The sequence below is a fragment of the Panthera tigris genome, chromosome C2, assembly GCF_018350195.1.
Source record: "Panthera tigris isolate Pti1 chromosome C2, P.tigris_Pti1_mat1.1, whole genome shotgun sequence".
Taxonomy (NCBI): Eukaryota; Metazoa; Chordata; class Mammalia; order Carnivora; family Felidae; genus Panthera; species Panthera tigris.
This window is the reverse complement of record NC_056668.1, coordinates 114,711,114-114,729,719: the sequence shown is the minus strand read 5'-3', so window position 1 is coordinate 114,729,719 and position 18,606 is coordinate 114,711,114.

Genomic DNA, 18,606 nt, shown 5'->3' with positions numbered 1-18,606 from the left:
ATAAGTCTCGATACAGGTAAAGATAAGATTAAATGTATACATTACATAAGGTATTAATTCAATTCAAAGGAATTATATATTAAAGACAAAAACGCATATGATTATCTCAATACAGTCTTAAAAAAATTGATAGAATTCAACAACTATTTATGATAACAATTCTTAATAAACTTTATATAAAAGTACCTACCAACTTAATGTAACAAAGTAACTTCAAACCCTATAGTAAACATCATACCTAGTAGTGAAATATTAAAAAAAAAAAGTTTCTTTTCAGAAATCAGGAAGAAGTCAAGAATAGCCGTTATCTCTATTTCTATTCATCACTATACTTAATATAAATGCAATAACACAATACAAAATCAAATTACAAACATTGAAAGAAACAAAACTGCCGTTATTAAGAGATGTAATGATTGTCTGAAAATCAAGACTCTACAGATAAACTGTTAGATTAAGTTAAAGAGTTTAGAAAAGTTGTTGGATGTGCAAAAGCTACTTACGTTCCATGCAGCAAGAAGTGGTTAGAAAGTATACTTTAGAATTATGCATGATTTATAGAAAAATGTGCCTTTTCTGAAGAAAAAAACTTAAATAAATGCAGAGCTATATTATATTCATGAGCAAGAGTTCTTAATATCACAAATATTTTAATTTTCTCCAAGTTGATTGATAGAGTCAGTGGCATTTCAATAAAAATCACACAAAAAATGTTTTGTTTATGTAATCTGACAAGTTGCTGTTAATTGTATATGATTAAGCAAAGAGATAGGTTTAATTTTTTTAATGTTTATTTTTAAAGGGGGGGGGGAGGGGCAGAGATAGAGAGGAAGACACAGAATCCAAAGCAGTCTCCAGGCTCTGAGCTGTCAGCACAGAGCCTCATGCGGGGCTTGAACCCACAAACCACAAGATCATGACCTGAGCTGAAGTTGGATGCTTAACTGACTGAGCCACCCAGGCACCCTGCAAAGAGATAGGTTTAGCCAAACTCTAGTTTGGGGGATAGTTCCCCCAAACTAGATAGGGGGAGTTGCCCCAATAGCTATCAAGACCTACTATAAAGTTATTATACTAATTGAAACTCTGTGATGTTGACACAGAAACAGGAAAAAAAAAAAAAAAAGCAAGGAACAGAATATAGGACTCAAAATAAGCCTGTGCCTGTATAAAAAAGGATAAATATGAAACTGCAGATTAGTGAGGAAGGATGACCTATTCAATAAGAGAGGGGTGGAAGTTTCCCAAATGGAAGAACAATTAAAATGTTTCCTATATCACATAATACATGAAAATCAATTTCAAATGAACTAAAGAACTTAAATATTAAACGAAAATCTATACAGTTTTAAAAAGAGAATATAGAAGAGGATCTTCAAGATCAAGTTAGGAAAGGATTTCTCATTATCCCAAAAGTATAAAGGATAAAAAGGATATATAGATCCGGACAGAACAACAGACTTATATCAGAAATCTTTCTTCAAAAGACACAACAGAAAAAAGAATTTACAATTTTATAGAAACTTAATGCAACATATAGAATTGACAATGATTATATTCAGAATATATAAAGAATTCCTATGGGGGCAGCTGGGTGGCTCAGTCAGTTGAGTATCTGACTTCAGCCAGGTCATGATCTCGTTGTTCATGGGTTCAAGCCCTGCATCAAGCTCTGTGCTGACAGCTCAGAGCCTGGAGCCTGCTTTGGATTCTGTGTCTCCTTCTCTCTCTGCCCCTCCCCCTACTAGCACTCTGTCTCTCTGTCTCTCAAAAATGAATAAACGTTAAAAAAAAATCCCATGAGCCATAAGAAAATGTCAGTCCCAGTCATTGTGTTAGCTTTGCTGCATAACAATATTACCCTAAAACTCAGCAGTTACCAAACAACAAACATTTATCATCTCACTGTTTCTGTGGGTCAGGATCCTGGTGAGGTGTGGCTCGGGGCCTCTCACCCAGGCCTCTCATGAGGCTGCAACCAAATGTCAGGTAGAACCACAGTTTCATCTGAAGGCTCTGCCAGGGGAGGAACTCCTTGCATGCTCACTGCCACGGTTTTTGGTTGTTGACAAGATTCAGTTCTTGGCAGTCTGTTGGACTGAGGGCCTCAATTCGTTGCAGCTGTTAACTAGGGGCCTCTCTCAGTTCCTTAACATGCGGGACTCTCCTTGGGTAGCTCCCAACACAGCTCCTGACTTCACTCAGCGTAAGAGAGAGCAAAAGAATGAGAGAGAGCAAGCAAGACCGAAGCCACAGAATCCCTGGAACCTAATCTCAGAATTGACATCCCATTAGCTTTTGCCACATTTTATTTGTTACAAGCAAATCACGAGGTCTAGCCCTCACTCATTTAGAGGATATTATACAAGGGCACAAAAACCAGGAGACAAGGATCGCTAAAGGTCATCTTAGGCTCTGCCTGTCAAAGTCATGATAGAAATGTACAGAATAAAAACAGTCAACAAACCTATTAAGAGACGTTTAACCACCTTAGTTAAAGGAAATGCAAATTAAAGTCAATTTTATACTTGCTAGATTAAAAAAAAAGTAAAGTCTGACAATTCTAAATGTTGGCAAGAATTTGCAGAAATGAAAGTGATAAAAATGGAAACTGATATGACTAGATAATACCTTCACTTAAATAAAGTTCAACTGGCACATAATCTATAACTTGGCAATTCCATACTCTATAATTTAATAATCTATAACTCTCAAGTATATATCCTAGAGAGCTGGCACATCAGAAGACATTCTTAGCCACGTTGTTCACAGTAGCAAAAAAAACTAGAAACTAGAATGGATAAATGAATGGTAAGTAGATGCATACAACAGAATACTCGACAGCTGTGTATTATCAATAAACATTGTGCGAGGAAAGCAGGTCGCAGACAAGAAATACAGTATGATCCATTGTAAGTGTTCAAAAAGGAAAAAGCTAAGCAATAGCGACTTTAGGAATACATTTATATATGGTTACACCACTAAAAAAAGCAAATGAATGATGCATACAAAATTAAAACTAGGTCCATGTAAGTGGGAGAAATGGAGACATAATGGAAAAGAGCTTGTAGGAGGTATCAATTCTTTCTTCAGTTGGGTATATACTTGGGTATTCACTCACCTTGTGGTTATTATTTTGGAATATACATTTATATCATATATACTTTTAATGATACATTTTTAGTGAGATTGGTGGAATTACTTTGATGTCATAAAGAGCACCATAAATATCACTGTAGTCAGTAAGGACTAACCAAAGCAAGTCATGATTTCATAATATTAGTGACAAATAATCTTCATAAGGACTTTGGTTCAAGAAACGCATGAATGATTGATTTAATAATGCTCAAGTTTCCGTGAATGCGTCCCCTGAACAAAATGAGGGTATTCTATACCAAGTCATCCTTACTGCTTTCTGCTTTTATCCACCTAACATTTGTAAAATATATTAAGTATTTCTTTAATTAATGACAGCATACCTGATTTCATCTCTCCTCAAACTAGTTTCTGGAAAGAAGGGGATAAAATAACTAACAAAGTAATATAATTACCTGAATTATAACTGCAGCCATGAACTTCAATTCAGTTCTCACAGTAGTGCCCAGTACTTTCATATAAATCAATCTGCAAAATAATAAAAAACAGAAAAACACAGGAGTCATATACATAAAAAAAATTAAAATAAACAAAGGAATTCTCCAGCATGTGTCATACTGATAGTATTAGTCCAAATAAGTTGGTTTGTATTGTAAGCAAAATCTGAAAAATACTAATATGGACTCAGAGTGAATATTCTAAATGAGCTAAATGATAGAGCACAGTAGTTAACTTAGCAAAACATTGGGTCTAAATTATTTGCCTCCAGTGACCCTTGAGAAGGACTTATTTTTGTGGTTTGAATATAAAAAGCTCAGAAATGCTAATCATCCCATCTGGAAATTAAAATCTTAAAGTGCTAGATTAATGAATGTTCCCAGTTAGCCCTTCCATGCAGAATAGTAAAGATGTGAATTTGTTTTGACCAAAGTGATTAGAATTTTTTTTAACCTTTTCAATACTGAGATTGAAGAAGCCAAAAATATGCGGTATAATTTAGTAACACACCAATCTTTATTGAAACACAGAATGCCACTATGTTAAGTATATAATGTTACTAATTTTAGGAATATAAGCTTTTCGCAAATTTGGAATCATAAAAATAAAGCAGCAGCCTTCAATGCATCGACCTTGTTTTCCTTGAAAAACACATTTAAAAATTTTTAAGTTTATTTATTTTGACAGAGCACAAGTGGGCGAAGGGCAGAAAGAGAGGGAGAGAGAGAATTACAAGCAGAAATTAATTACTAGCGCAAAGCCAGATGCAGGGCTCAGACTCATGAAACCACAAGATCATGACCTGAGCCAAAGGCAAGCAATAGTCAGAAGCTTAACTGACTGAGCCTCCCAGGTGACCCGAAAAACACATTTTTAATTGGCGCCCTTTTCTACCTGCTTAGCATTTGTAAACAGTATAATGTGGGGACATTGTGTAGTCATTTTACTTTTTTTTATAAAATATGAGATAATCTACATTCTTATATCAGTCAACCTAATGATTGTTGAGGTTTCATGTAGAATTATTACCAACTTACTAAGTAAGCACAGTATAAAGTATTTGGCTTTTAAAACAATTTTACATTTTGATAAGTACTTAGGGCCCCAAATGGAACGATCATTTCTTCCCTTCAACTACAGTAATATACATACTGGGAAATAAAGAAGAAATCTAATTCTACTTTTTATACATGTAATAAGTTTGGGGCCTGGGGGGTAACAGGACTTACCTAGTCCCTCCCGCTTAAAGATCTCATGGTCCAGTAGGGGGAAAGATATTATTAGATGATTAATCATAATTGTGATGAGTGCAACTGAGAAGTAATAAGGGTGCCCCCACACTATATAATACTATAATTGGCAATGCCCCACTTAGTCTTGGGAATCCAGAAGGCAGATTAAAGGAAGTGAAGAAGAAAAAATGAAGGAAAAGGGAATAGCATGGAATGAGGCGTTGTCCAAGGCAGGAAGTGGCACGACCTGCCAAGAACTTGAAAGACAGCTCTGTAACTGGGGCACAGAGATTTGGGGGAGGAAAACTGGAATGAAAAAAATCTATTTCCTTTCTCCATCCTGGTAATGTTGGAGAAGTGAATAAAGTACGCCAAAGATGGCCGAAGGGCCTAAAACAAACTCTGGTCTCTAGCTTAGAGACGCCTCCTCCGGGTTCTTCTTCCTTCGTTTGCTGCATGAGCAAAAACCCCCACAGACATGGAAGCTGACAACTATAAATTACCCTCCCCACTGGCATTTGGGGCTCAGATCTTTGGAGAAATGGTCTCCTCTGAGCCTGCCTGTGTTAAATAGATCTCCGATCCGCCAAGATCTCTGAGTGCCGCTTGGTTTTTCCACCAGCATTCCAGCCTGGTTCCGTAATAGTAAGACTCCAACCACTTTTCCCTTGAGTACTGTACCTACCTCCTCCAAAATATTTTTGCTTAAATCCAAACTACACAGAGCAACCAGAATAATTTTTCTTAAGCTCATTATTTGTATGATGGTATAGTCCTTCACCGTCTACTTGATCTTGCAGTTGTGTCCTGCCTCTCCCCACCTCAACTATCTGTGAACTCATCTCCTCTAGGTCTCCCTGTAGCCACTCTACTCCATACTGACTCCCTGTTGCACATTCAGGGACTTCACACTTGCTTGCTCTTAGCTAAATGGTCTCCTAAATCTTCACGGTGTTCATTCTTTCCTCTCATTCAACTCTGCTCAGATGTCACCCAAACACTCTTATCAGACTCTCCTCTACCCCTCCATCCCTCCACATCCTTTTTCTTCACAGCACTTAACACAACCCAACATGTTCCATCTTGATATTTTTTTTTTTACTGTCAGTCATCTTTTAGAATGTAATCTATGAAAGCAGAAATTGGTTTGCTCTCTGCTATCTCTCTAGTGCATAGAACAATGTCTGACCCATAACAGGGCTCAATAATATTGCTTCAATGAGTGAATAAATGGAAGGGTCACCTAGCATGCCCTTAGTCTAGCATTCACTAACTGTGAGGCAGCATAGCATAGAGGCTATGAGTTCAGTCTCTGAAGTTTAGACCACCTTGGTTTCAATTCTACCCTGGCATTTATCAACAAACACTTTGGGCAAATCATCTAAACCTTTTACCCTCAGTTTTTTCACGTGCAAATTAGGAATTATAACAATAGTACTACTTCAAGTTTGTTTGTTTTGCTTTGTTTTGTTTTTGAGGGTTAAATGAGTTAAAATATGTAGTGTTCAGCACAGAAGCAACACAGTTCCAGTGTTGCCTCTTCGCTCTTTCCATTCCTTTTTTAAGCACCCTCCCACCCATCCTTGAGACTCCAGCTTATTCCCAAACACTATAACATGACTGTAGCAAAATCAGTCATTTTGATAGTCTTCACATACAAGGTGACCATTAGCACAGAAAGTGACTTAGAATGAATTAGAAAAGGTAATTCTGTGAGTGGATGAATAGTAAAATTTCCTCTTCTACGCTGATGAAGCTTTCCCATAGGCTACAGGAAGGATCTCAACCTCTACTCCTTCAAGCAGGTGTCCTATGCAGCATAAAATACACAACTTTACCCTGCTCTGCCAATTCCTATCCTCTAACTTCTCCCAAAACATAAGTAACACAAGCTTTAGCAACAGCATCAGTCAATATAGGCAATGACAAACAATACCCAAATCTCAGTGGCTTAAAAAAATAAAACATCATATATTCCTTCTTTGGTGGCACGTTCATCTCAGATGATCAGGGAGACTTTGCTTAGTTTTGTTTCTCAGGGTCTCAGACTGAGTATTGTGCAATTTCCCACATCAGAGGGAACAGAGAGCTCTTGAGGGTCTCACAGCAGCATTAAATACATTAAATGCTCTGGCACATATATATCTTCTCACAATTCATTGACCAGAATTAGTATCATGATTCCATCCAATCACAAAGTAAGAAATTATGTTCCTACCATGAGCCTGGATTGTGGAGAACCAAAAATATTTGGCAAACAGTGCTAATTACTGCCATAGATAGTAAGTCTATGTGTAAGGTTGCTCTTCCCTAGGCCTGCCCCATCTCTGTCCTAGGACATAACAGTAATATTAAGTCATTTACTTGGGCATTATCTCCCAACTATTTTCATGTCCCAAACTAAACTTATCTATTGAAAACAGTAACTGATCTTTCACAGGTACTCTTATAGATAGTGCATGGTCTTATGCATAGAAAATAATTAATAATAACAATAAACCATAATTTGTTTTTTTATATATATGAGGTAGTGAATTCACATGTCAGCCTTAGCTTTTAGTTAAATGTTTTATTCTGGGCTCTACAGAGAAAAAGAACCAATAATTTACATATATAGGTACATATAAAATGAGATTGATTGTTTTAATTTTTAAAAAAAATGTAAAGATTTATTATTTTTTAAAATTTTTATTTAATGTTTATTCTTGAGAGAGAGAAATAGAACACGAGCAAAGGAAAGGCAGAGAGAGACAGAGACACAGAATCTGAAGCAGGCTCCTGGCTCTGAGCTGTCAACACAGAGCCTGACGTGGGGCTCGAACTCATAAACTGAACCAAAAAGTCAGATGCTTAACCCACTGAGCCACTCAGGTGCCCCAAGAGGAGATTTATTATAAGGATATGTTCCCATGATTATGGAAGCCAAAAAGGTCCACAATTTATCATCTGCAAACTGGATACCCAGGAAAGCCAGTGGTACAATTTAGTCCCAGTCTAAAAACCTGGGAATTAAAGGGCCAATGGTGTAAGGCCTAGTCAAAATCTGAAGGCCTGAAAACCAGTAATGCTGATGTCCAAGGGCAGGAGAAGATGGATGTTCCAGCTCAAGAAAAAGAGCAAACTTGCCCTTCTTCCATCTTTTTGTCCTATTCTAGTCCCCAGACTAGTGGTTTATCACATATCAATGTCCACACTTACCTTCCTCCCTGCTTAAACTATTACCACTTAAAAACTCCTATTCCATAGTCGAGATCTAGGTCGTCCCTGTATCTCTGTTTCCCTTTAAAATAAGTTGTCTTTGGGGCACCTGGGTGGCTCAGTCGGTTAAAAGTCTGACTTCAGCTCAGGTCATGATCTCACGGTCTGTGAGTTCAAGCCCTGCGTCGGGCTCTGTGCTGACAGCTCAGAGCTTGGAGCCTGCTTCAGATTCTGTGTCTCCCTCTCTCTCTGCCCCTCCCCTGCTCATGCTCTGTCTCAAAAATAAATAATAAAATAAAAAAAATTAATAAAAAAATAAAATAAGTTGTCTGGTCCCATTATTACCAATCTATACTTCCTGGCCACTTGAAGCCATGCCAGTCTGGATTTTGCTCTTACTACTCCACCAATATACCTCTTGTCAAAGTCACAAATGACACCCACATCTATAAATCCAAAAAAAAAGTACTTGGTTCTTATTTAGCTGATCTTTTAGTAGTACTGTTTATCACTTTCTATTTTCTTGAAGCATTTCTTCACTTCACTCTTAGGACTCTTTCTTGGTTCTCTTCTAATCATCTACCCCTTCATTTTCATGGCATTTCATTATTAAACATAGAATTACCATATGATCGAGCAATTCCATTTCTGAACATATACCCAAAAGAACTGAAAGCAGAGTCACACAGATATTTGTACACCCATGTTCATAGTAACATTATTTACAATAGCCAAAAGGTGGGAGCAAAGCAAGTGTCCATTGACTGATGAATGGATAAACAAAACATGGTACGTGCATAAAATGGAGTATTATTCGGTCTTAGAAATCCAGGATATTCTGACACATACTATGATATGGATAAACTTTGAGGACATACGCTGAGTGAAATAAGCCAGGCACAAAAGATAATTATTGTATGATTCCATTTACAATGGTACCTAGATGGTCAAATTCATAGAAACAGAAAGTACCATAGAAGTTGCCAAGGGTTGAGGAGAGAAAGGGAATGAGGAGTTAGTGTTTAGTAGGTACAGAGTTTAGGTTGGGGATGATGAAAACATTTTGGAGACGGATGGTAGTGAAGGTTTCACACAACATTAATATACTTAATGCCATAGAAAATGCACTTAAAAATGGCTAAATGGAAAATTTTATGTTGTGTGTATTTTACCGTAATAAAGAACACGTTGCATTTTCCATATACTTTGAAGACAGAGCCCAAATCTGCAGAATTTTATGTGGGTATGAAAGAAAATGAGGCCTGGATTTGGTCCAGTAAAATAAATGGGAAGACTCCAGGAGTTGAACATCTGGAGAGAAAATCAGAAGTTTGGTTATGACATTGCGAGATTGAAGTGAAACAGGCATATGGATTGTTGTAATTGACCAGTTTTCCTGCTTCTGCCCTTGCCTTAAAGCCTAATCTCAACAAAGCAAAGAGTAAATCTTATAAATTTAAGTCCAAGTGTCCACACTTCCACTGAAAATCCCCACTACATCCCTACTTCATTCACAAGACCAGTGCTCTAACCCCTGAGCTATGGACCCTCTACCTCATTCAGAGTAAAATATAGTTTTCTTTACTTTGGCCTGCAGGGCTCCACGTGACCTGTCTCCCTGTGATCTCTGACTCTTCATGTCACTTGCTGCACTCCTGCTGCACGTGACCTCCTGACTCTTTCCAGATCATCCCAGCTAGACTCTTATCTCGCATCCTTCACATCTGCTGTGTCTTGCGCCTAGAAGTTTCCACTTCCATGACACTGTCCAGCTATTGGCATGTTTAGACTTCAGAAATTTCAATTTAAATAGCATCTTACTAGTGAGTCTTTCCCTGACCGTATAAAATAATAACCCTCCCCGTTGCCATCCCCCTTGCCTGGTTTATTTTTCTATCTACCACTTATTGCCAATGATATATTTATTTGCATGTTTGTTTACTGTCCATTTTTAACCTCATAGGGTGTGAACTCTAGGAGGTCAGAAACATTCTTCTATTTATTTCGCTAACATCTCCAGTGCATAAGAGTATCTTATCCGATATATGATAGCTTCTCTACATATTTGTTAAACAAGCAAATAAATGAATGAGTCTTTTCTGACCATTCCAGAGACATGTTCAGAACTAATTGCTCTCTACTCTTAATTTGTAGTAAAATAAGAACTAGGATTGCCCTGCTCATCTCTGCACTGTTTTCTTTAATTATTTGCTATATAGTCCTAAGTAGATTGTATTACCAACACCACACCTAAAATAACTTAAATATCCAGTCATTATCTGCATTTCCAATTGTTTCATGAATGTAACTTTACAGTTTGTTGAATCATGATCCAAATGAGGCCCTTACACTGACATTGCTTGATAGGAATTTTATGTCTCTTTTCAAATTCCCCTTGTATCTTTTTTTATTATTTTCTCTTTGGCTTACAATTTGGCTTGCAATTTTTTGTTGTTGTTGAAGAAATGGAGTTAGTTATCTATAGAGTTTTCTATAGTGTGAATTTCACTAATTACACCCCCATCATGAGGTCTGAAATGTTCCTCTGTCCTCTGTATAAGTTTGTTGGATCTCAAGCCTTCATCAGACTCCAGTCTGGATTTTTTTTTTTTTTTGGCAACACCAGTGTAAATATGCCCTCCCATCAACCAGCACCTCCTGTGTTCTTTTTGCCTTTGCTTAATTCCTTGACCATTTTTTCTTTAACAGAAGTATATTCCTTCTACTCATGTTTTTATGCTTTTACTATATAGACATGTATCCATAAATAGCTTATTTCATATTAACATAAACGTTGGGGCATCTGGATGACTTAGTCAATTAAGCATCAGATTCTCAGTTTTGGCTCAGGTCATGATCTCACAGCTTCGTGGGTTTGAGCCCCGCGTCAGGCTCTGCACTGACAGTTTCACGCTGTCTCTGTCTCTCTCAAAATAAATAAATCAACGTTAAAAATTTTTTTTAAATATATTAACTTAATAGCATATTTATGTTATCACAAATGGTACTATATTTTATGTTTGATACAAAAACTTACTTTTCTCAATGTTTTTCCCTCATCTATGAAAACTTTTATTCCATTCATTTTAGTAGGCATATAGTATCCCAGAATATGAATATGCCATGATATGTTGGTTTCCAATTTTTAGTTCATGCTGTAATATTTGGTGTGCACATGTGTTCACCTAGATAAAGGATTGCTCGGTCCTACAGGAGGCATGTTTCAAACTTCACCATACCTTGTCAAATTGCTTTCTAAAGCCCTCATACAAATTTAAGCTCTCACAGGCACTGTTCTCCCAAACCTGCGCTAATACTTGGCCTTGTCAGACTTGCAATTTTTGTTGATCTGATATCTATAAAATGCTTTATCAATTTTCATTTCCTTTGCATTCTCTTATTAATGAATTTGATCACCTTGATATGTTTGTTGGCAGTTCAGGGTTCTTCTGTGAGTGACTTCTCCATATTGTTTAGCTGTTTTTGCCGACTGAGATTTAAAAAAAAAAAAGTCTTTTCCTTTATTAATACATTGGAATGCTTTATTCTGCAAAACAATCCTCAGCTATTGAATTGAAAATATCTTCTCCTAGACTTTGTCATCTCACTGTGCTTATGCTGTTTTTTTTTCTTGTCAAACTGTTATTTCTCCTTTAAAATTTGTACTTTCATAGCTTGTGTAATAAACCATTACCTTCCTTAAAACTATAAAAAAGTCTCCTATATTTTTCTTAAAGATTTTAGATTCTTTCACTCAAATTTGTCGTTAGTCAATTCTATTTCTTTCCTATGATCTATGAATCTTCTTTTAATTTTTTCCATATAGATAACCATATTGTCCCCAAACTGATCACTGAACACTCTTTCCTTTTTCCCATTGATTTGCAATGCCATCTTTGTGGTTTACCAATTTCCCAGATGATGGTGAGTCGATGTCTGAGATCTCTATTCGATTTATGAAATTATTTATCCTTATATGTAGGCACTATTTACAGTTTGAGATGAAAAGTCCATAAAAAAGAAAAAAAAATTTAACTAAGAAAAGACTCAGCCAAACATTAATGGTCCTCTCATAGCTCATTTCTCTATTTCCAGCCATCTACCAATAAGCTACTCCCATTTTAAGAGATCACTTCATCCATTTGTATGTCCTAGTGCACTTGCCAGAATCCTGGAATAGCTGCAAGCAAACACACATTGTATATTCCCTCTCTCTTGGACAAATTCCCCACCTAACATCCTCTCTCCCTGCCCCTACCCCCACCCCTGGCCTAGCCAGTCCCCCTTACATATTCATGGCTCACATGAGCCCTGCACATGTCACAGTTCACCAACTTCCCTGGATTATTCACTTGGTTTTCCTCCCCCATGAACATTTTTTTTTCCTGTTGCCTGTGAACTCTGAAATACGTGTCACGACTGAAGAAACGATCGACATAATATTACAAATCTGGAAGTGTTTATTGAAAGGCATATCTGATAAACATTGAACATTTGTGGTTCAAAAATTATACCTTAAGCAGAGAGTAAAGGCAAATGTACTTATATAATTTAAATGTAAAAAATCTACCAGAAATGAAGGTTTCTGTAAGTATTTCCTTTCGATTCCTTTTTGGACTTATCTATTTGACCTCCTTTCTAGTCTTTGACATTTTTTTGGCCAACTTAGTACTAACGTGTTATCAGTCAAGCCAGCAAAAACAAGGAAATCCTATTGTAGGGAAAAAAAATTAAAGGCTTTAAAATATTGTTGATTGAGGAACATAGAAAACATCATTTAAAAGCCTTTTAAATTACCATTCCCTCCGTTGCTGCTAAATTTCCCTTTGTCTCATTTCATGCAGCTGGTCTGAATGATGACAGAGTGGTTTGTGATTATGTGGGTGACATTAGGCGCCAGCTGAAATGGACACTAAAGGAAGAATCCAGCATCCTGCATTTATAATTCCTGCTACATTTGGCATTGCACCAACTTTACAAATATGCAATCCCCCTCCCCCCTCTTTTTTTTTTTCTGTAAATCCCATGGCCAATGAATGCTGCTATGGCAACGAAAGCAGGGAAAGCCAGGGGGGCCTTGGCTATAAAAAGAGTTTTTAGAGCATCATGGTAACTGGGAGCCTAGTGGCAGACTCTCAGGCAACCATACATTGTTAAACATCCTGTCTAGAAGCAAACGCGTCTACCAAATTTATTTACCTGTGTTGTCGAATCACTTGCTACAGAATTCTAAGGGCTCTTATTGCTATGATGGTTTTCATTTTCAATTATTGTATGGTTCATTCAAATCACACAGGTACATTTCCAACAGTTATAAGAAGCTTCCTAAAATAGACTTTTAGAAACTGAGCACAGCTGTCAAAATAATGTTATCGCCTTCAAGAATCTGTTTCGAAGATAGTTATTCCAAAGAAATTTAAAAGTTATATTCCTATATTAGCACACTAAGTAGTTCATACCAGTTTAGTAAATCAAATATTCCATACTGCTAGCTTAATAAGATGGGGAGTCATGCATGAAATGACTGCCAGGTTAATGACATAGGGAGCCATGCATGGCATGTATTTGCATATAATAGCACAGAATGTTCTCCTAAATCCTTTAAATTACTCATCAATTCTTAAACAGGCATTTAACTAAATCCTCATTCAGAATCAGGAAGAAAGTTAAAAAAAAACAAAAACACCTACATATTTGAAGTAATTAGATTGGAGCTAAACAAAACCTACCTAAAGGATTATTTTTGGTTGGAAATTCTAGCCGTGGGGAAAGGGTACCGATCTGCATAAAGAAACAAACACATCTCCTGGACCAGGGTAAGGCACACAACAGCAGCCACTGTTTCCCATCACTGCCTCTATCATATGCACAGTGAGCACAGATCAGAAGTTTCACCACTAGCCTCAGAAATAAAGATGTATATCTAAAGCAGTGCAAAAAATGTAGATTGAATCTAGAATTGTTTATTGTGTACAGTGTTTTGATGGGCCCGATTCTGAATAAATCAGCAGGGATTTCTTTCACTTGACGACCTATATATTTAAGGTATTAAGGAATGTATTTACTCTCAGATCACTTTGTTTTTACTGGTTGTATAATCTTCTACACAAAATAAGCAGACTTCTTAGAATCAGAACAGTTATAAAACCCAGCTATTAGAGGAAATCAGCAAACACTCATGTCACACAAAGGCTATTTTCACTATTTGAGAGTGATGGTCTACCAATAGCTTCGTGAATACTCACAAGTACTCACTGTGAAATGAGATGTATATTCAGCTCTAAAACTAAAATTCATCCAATGAAGAAAGGAAAAGAGAAAAAAGGTAATGATTTGGGTCATTGGTTTTCTCTTCCTACTGTGTCTAATGGCAACTAATCTGTGAGTATTAATTCTATACTCAGTGCATCTAGTGCATTATTTTGTCCTCACAATAATCTTCAGTGTACCATTATCTCCATTTTACAGATAGGGAAACTGAGGCTCATAAAGGTTAAGTAACTTGATCAAATGAGAAGCTGGAGCCAGGATTTAAACTCATTTAATTTAAATCCCATTCCCTTTCCACTAACTACACATCTTTCCACTGCATATTGATGAACAGAGAACAAGCTTTGTCTTGAGAGAATAGAGTTGAAATAGGCTTAAGAATTTTCTTAAAGAGTGTCCTTGATTTGCTAGATTTCTTACACTGTCGTCATTCGCAGTCAGTGCTAATACAAAAGAGAAACGAATGCCATCACCAATCACTTCTCATGGTACAGCAACTCTCTCTGGGAGTTTTGGCTGTTTTTAGCAGATTGATTATATGATGTATTAACAATAGGGTGCGTTTTGTAGCTAATATTTAAAGCCACTCTAAAGTGCAGTTCTGGAAATATAAAGCAAAAGCCCACTTATTGACAACAGAGACAGAAAGTGTCTATTCACATAGTCTATTTACATATGGTCAGTGGGTTGGCATAAAATCCATGAAGCAATGTTTCCTTCCAAGTGTAGCACTTCCTTAAGTGTTCATTACGTCTGATTGGAAAATGAGGTCTTTTCCAGTAAGATGGGTAGCACTGTTGTCAAATAAAATAGTAGCCATAGCTCTAGCGTCTGTGATTCTGAGTAAGGTGGGTTTCACAGTCATCTGCTGAAACATCAGTGAATTGCGGCACTTACTTAACATCCATCCAATAAACATAACTGAATATTTTTTACTTTGTAAAATGTAGTTGCACAAAACCATAAGGAACCAGGATGTTGTTTCTACTTGACTCATAAGTTGCACACAAAGAATAGAGCAAATTACAAACATATGAAAGCGAATAAAGCAAGTTTTTCCCCTTTCAGAGCTCAGAGTCGAATGGAGGCAGCTCCCTCAAACATTTAATCCTCTAGATTCTACAACATAGAGATATTGGAGCACAGAGAGATAAATTTAGCCCAAGCAGAGGTGGGTGGCAGGGAGGTCAGGAAAGGTTTCCCAGGTGACATCTAAGTTGAAAATGACAGGATACAAAGGACTTAGTCGGGCAAGTGTGAGAGAGAAAGCATAGAGTGTCAGTCAGACTTTGGAGTGAAATCCAGCCAGAAAAACACAGGAATTATATGCAGCTCAGGAGGCCTGGTGAGGCAATAGTCGTGTCAAGACCCAGGCAGTGTTCAACTCTAGAAAAGTCTATAATGGCATAAATGTTGAAACTCAGCACTAAACTAAGCTTTTGTTAAATGTAGTTACAATGGGCATGTTTTCTGATCCAAACACAGTGGGATAAATTACTTGACAAGATTGACTATCTACAATGGGGTAAACTACCGAGGTCTGATTTTCTCAAAAACTCTGAATTACCTAATCATTGTCAAAAGAAAGTCGATTTAATTTGAATTAAGTAATAAATTACTCATACTTTCTGTTCCTCTTATAGTCCAGAGACACTAGTTTCTTGTTGGTTTAACTTTAATTTTCTTCTTAAACTGCAAATACAAAAAATTGGATTACTCATGATCCTCGATTCATACTTAACTATAACATGTCCTATTTCTTCCTTTTGTCTACTTATTCTTTTGGCAACATAGTAACCACATGAAAACCCACCACTCCAAAACAAAAGCTATGACCTACATAACCTACATCTAACTTTACAGTACTCTTTACCAACAACCCATCACCTCAAATGAGATAACAATCATCCTGAGTCCTATTCATTATTTTTTATGTAATAAAATTGATATAATAAATTGAGGCACTATTACTAATTAATCTGGGTGGGCAGTCATAAACATGAAACACATGACACTCTTACAGACAATTCATTAGAATGGATTTTATTATGTGTATTTTGACCCTTGTCAATTACTTTAAGCTTACAGGCAATTAGAAAGAAACTGCTTCAACGGTTTACCTCACTGTACACAATCCTGTCAGCTAAATTCATTAGATACTCAATATTTTTTATTAGTGAATATTCTGCTTAGATCAATTAGTTTGTTTCTGCTCTCTCCGCATATAAGGATGATAACTAGTGTACTTTCCCAAACTGTAAAAATAAAAATGTACGGAAGAAAGAAAACTTAAAAAATATAAAAGAAGGTAGAAAAAACCAAAACATAATAGAAATATGGGGAATAATAATTAGGAAACACAAAGTAGTATGTCAGAAATACACCCAAATATATTAGTAAGCACAATAAATATGACTGGGTTAAACTTAGCTATTAAAAGACTAAGACTCAAAAAAAATGTCTAAGACTCACAGATAGAATTTTTAAAAATTCAACCATATGCTATTCTATTTACAAGATTCCAATCAAACACAGAATAACATATAAAGTTTGAAGATAAAGAAATAGAAAAAATATGTTTCCAGAAAATTGTAACTAAAATCTCAGCATTTTTACTTGGTTTCTAAAAGTAATTATTAAACTTGTACCCCATTTATTCTCACCTCTGCCCACATTTCTGTACACTGGGTTTAATTATCATACCCATTTTTTATTCAAAATAATAAAGCTCCTTGCTTTGTTAGCTGGAATAGGAACATTTTCATTCATTTCCTAAATTTTCCTAACACCTCAATTGAGTTAAATTGTTAAAACCCTATCTATAGAACACATATTGTAGTAAGAAGGGTGAATCCTAAAAAAGTGGAAAAAAAGCTGAGCTCAGAATCTTATCTTTGATCTTCCATTTTAATGTGTGGGCAAAACAGAGTTGACATTATATAAATAAGAGCTTAGGAAAAAGAACATGGACTCTCAAACCAAACAGATCTGGGTTTGAATCCAAAATCTGCCACTGACTGGGTATATACAATGAATAAAGTCTTTAGTTTTGCCTAGCCTAAGTTTCCTCTGTATAAAATGGAAATGAACATCTCTACTTTTAGGAGTTTTATAAAGATTTAATGAGATAATTAATCAAAGTAGTTGTTCTCAACCTAATTGGAATCACCTGGAGAGCTTTAGAAAGTACTGGTGCCTGAGTCCCTCCCCCAGAGATTCTGATGTAATTAGTCTGGAATAGAACCTGCACATTTTTTTAAAACTATCCCTGTGATTCTAATATAAAGCTAATGTTGAGAAGCACTAAACATACAATCTAGCCCACCGCATGGTACAGAGAAGGCATGCCAAAATTGTAACTAGGATGATGATGGTAATGATGATGATAAAGCTGATAAATTTCAGCTACGAAGCTCAGGCAGTGACATCGACCTAGGCTGATTATTCCTCTATATAACTCAAGAAAAAAAAGAAGCCACTTAACATGGAGGTTATCAGAAACTTTGAAAGTATACATATATGTTATTTCATAACTCTTAACTTCTATATAGCCTATGAGATAAATATCACACTGATTTTAGGAGTGAAAATTACTCAGATAGTTTAATTGCTTTGTAAAGTAGACACGATAGGGAGTAGCTAAACCAGAATGCAAATTTAAATTTCTTTATTCCAAATTCAGTACTGCTTGTATTATGCCACAGTTGTCTATAGGGGGCAAAGGTAGAGTTGTCCTTCAAAGACAGAATTTACAGGAGACTTCCTAAGTTTAGAAAGTACTCCTGAAGTCATGTGATGCTTGGAGCAAAGGGTACAATTACTACAGTCACTAATGATCTCATTAGCTTGTGAGTGAAGCCAAAGACTATTTTGTTCATCATTACTCAGCTAGTGATTTGCACAGAAGTTGGCATTAATTAGTGCTCAAAATGTTTGCTGAATGAATATTAGAATGGTCTCAATCAAATTACATTTAACAACTTAAGGAAAAATTAAAACAAAACAATGTCAATATCTGAGAATAAAAACTCTATATGTATTATTTTCAATTAAAATTAATGACCATAAGAATTTATTCCAAGTGTATTAATCAAGAAAAACACGTAGAGCAGAAAACAGAAGTCATTGCTTTCTTCTTCTCTCTCTCTCTCATACACACACAAACAAACAAAACTGAATCAAAGGATATTATTTAATATATAAAGGTATTATATATAGTGATTTTACAATTATTTAACAAACTGGGACACCTCGGTTGCTCAGTTGGTTAAGCATCCAACTTCGCCTTAGGCCATGATCTCACAGTTGGTGA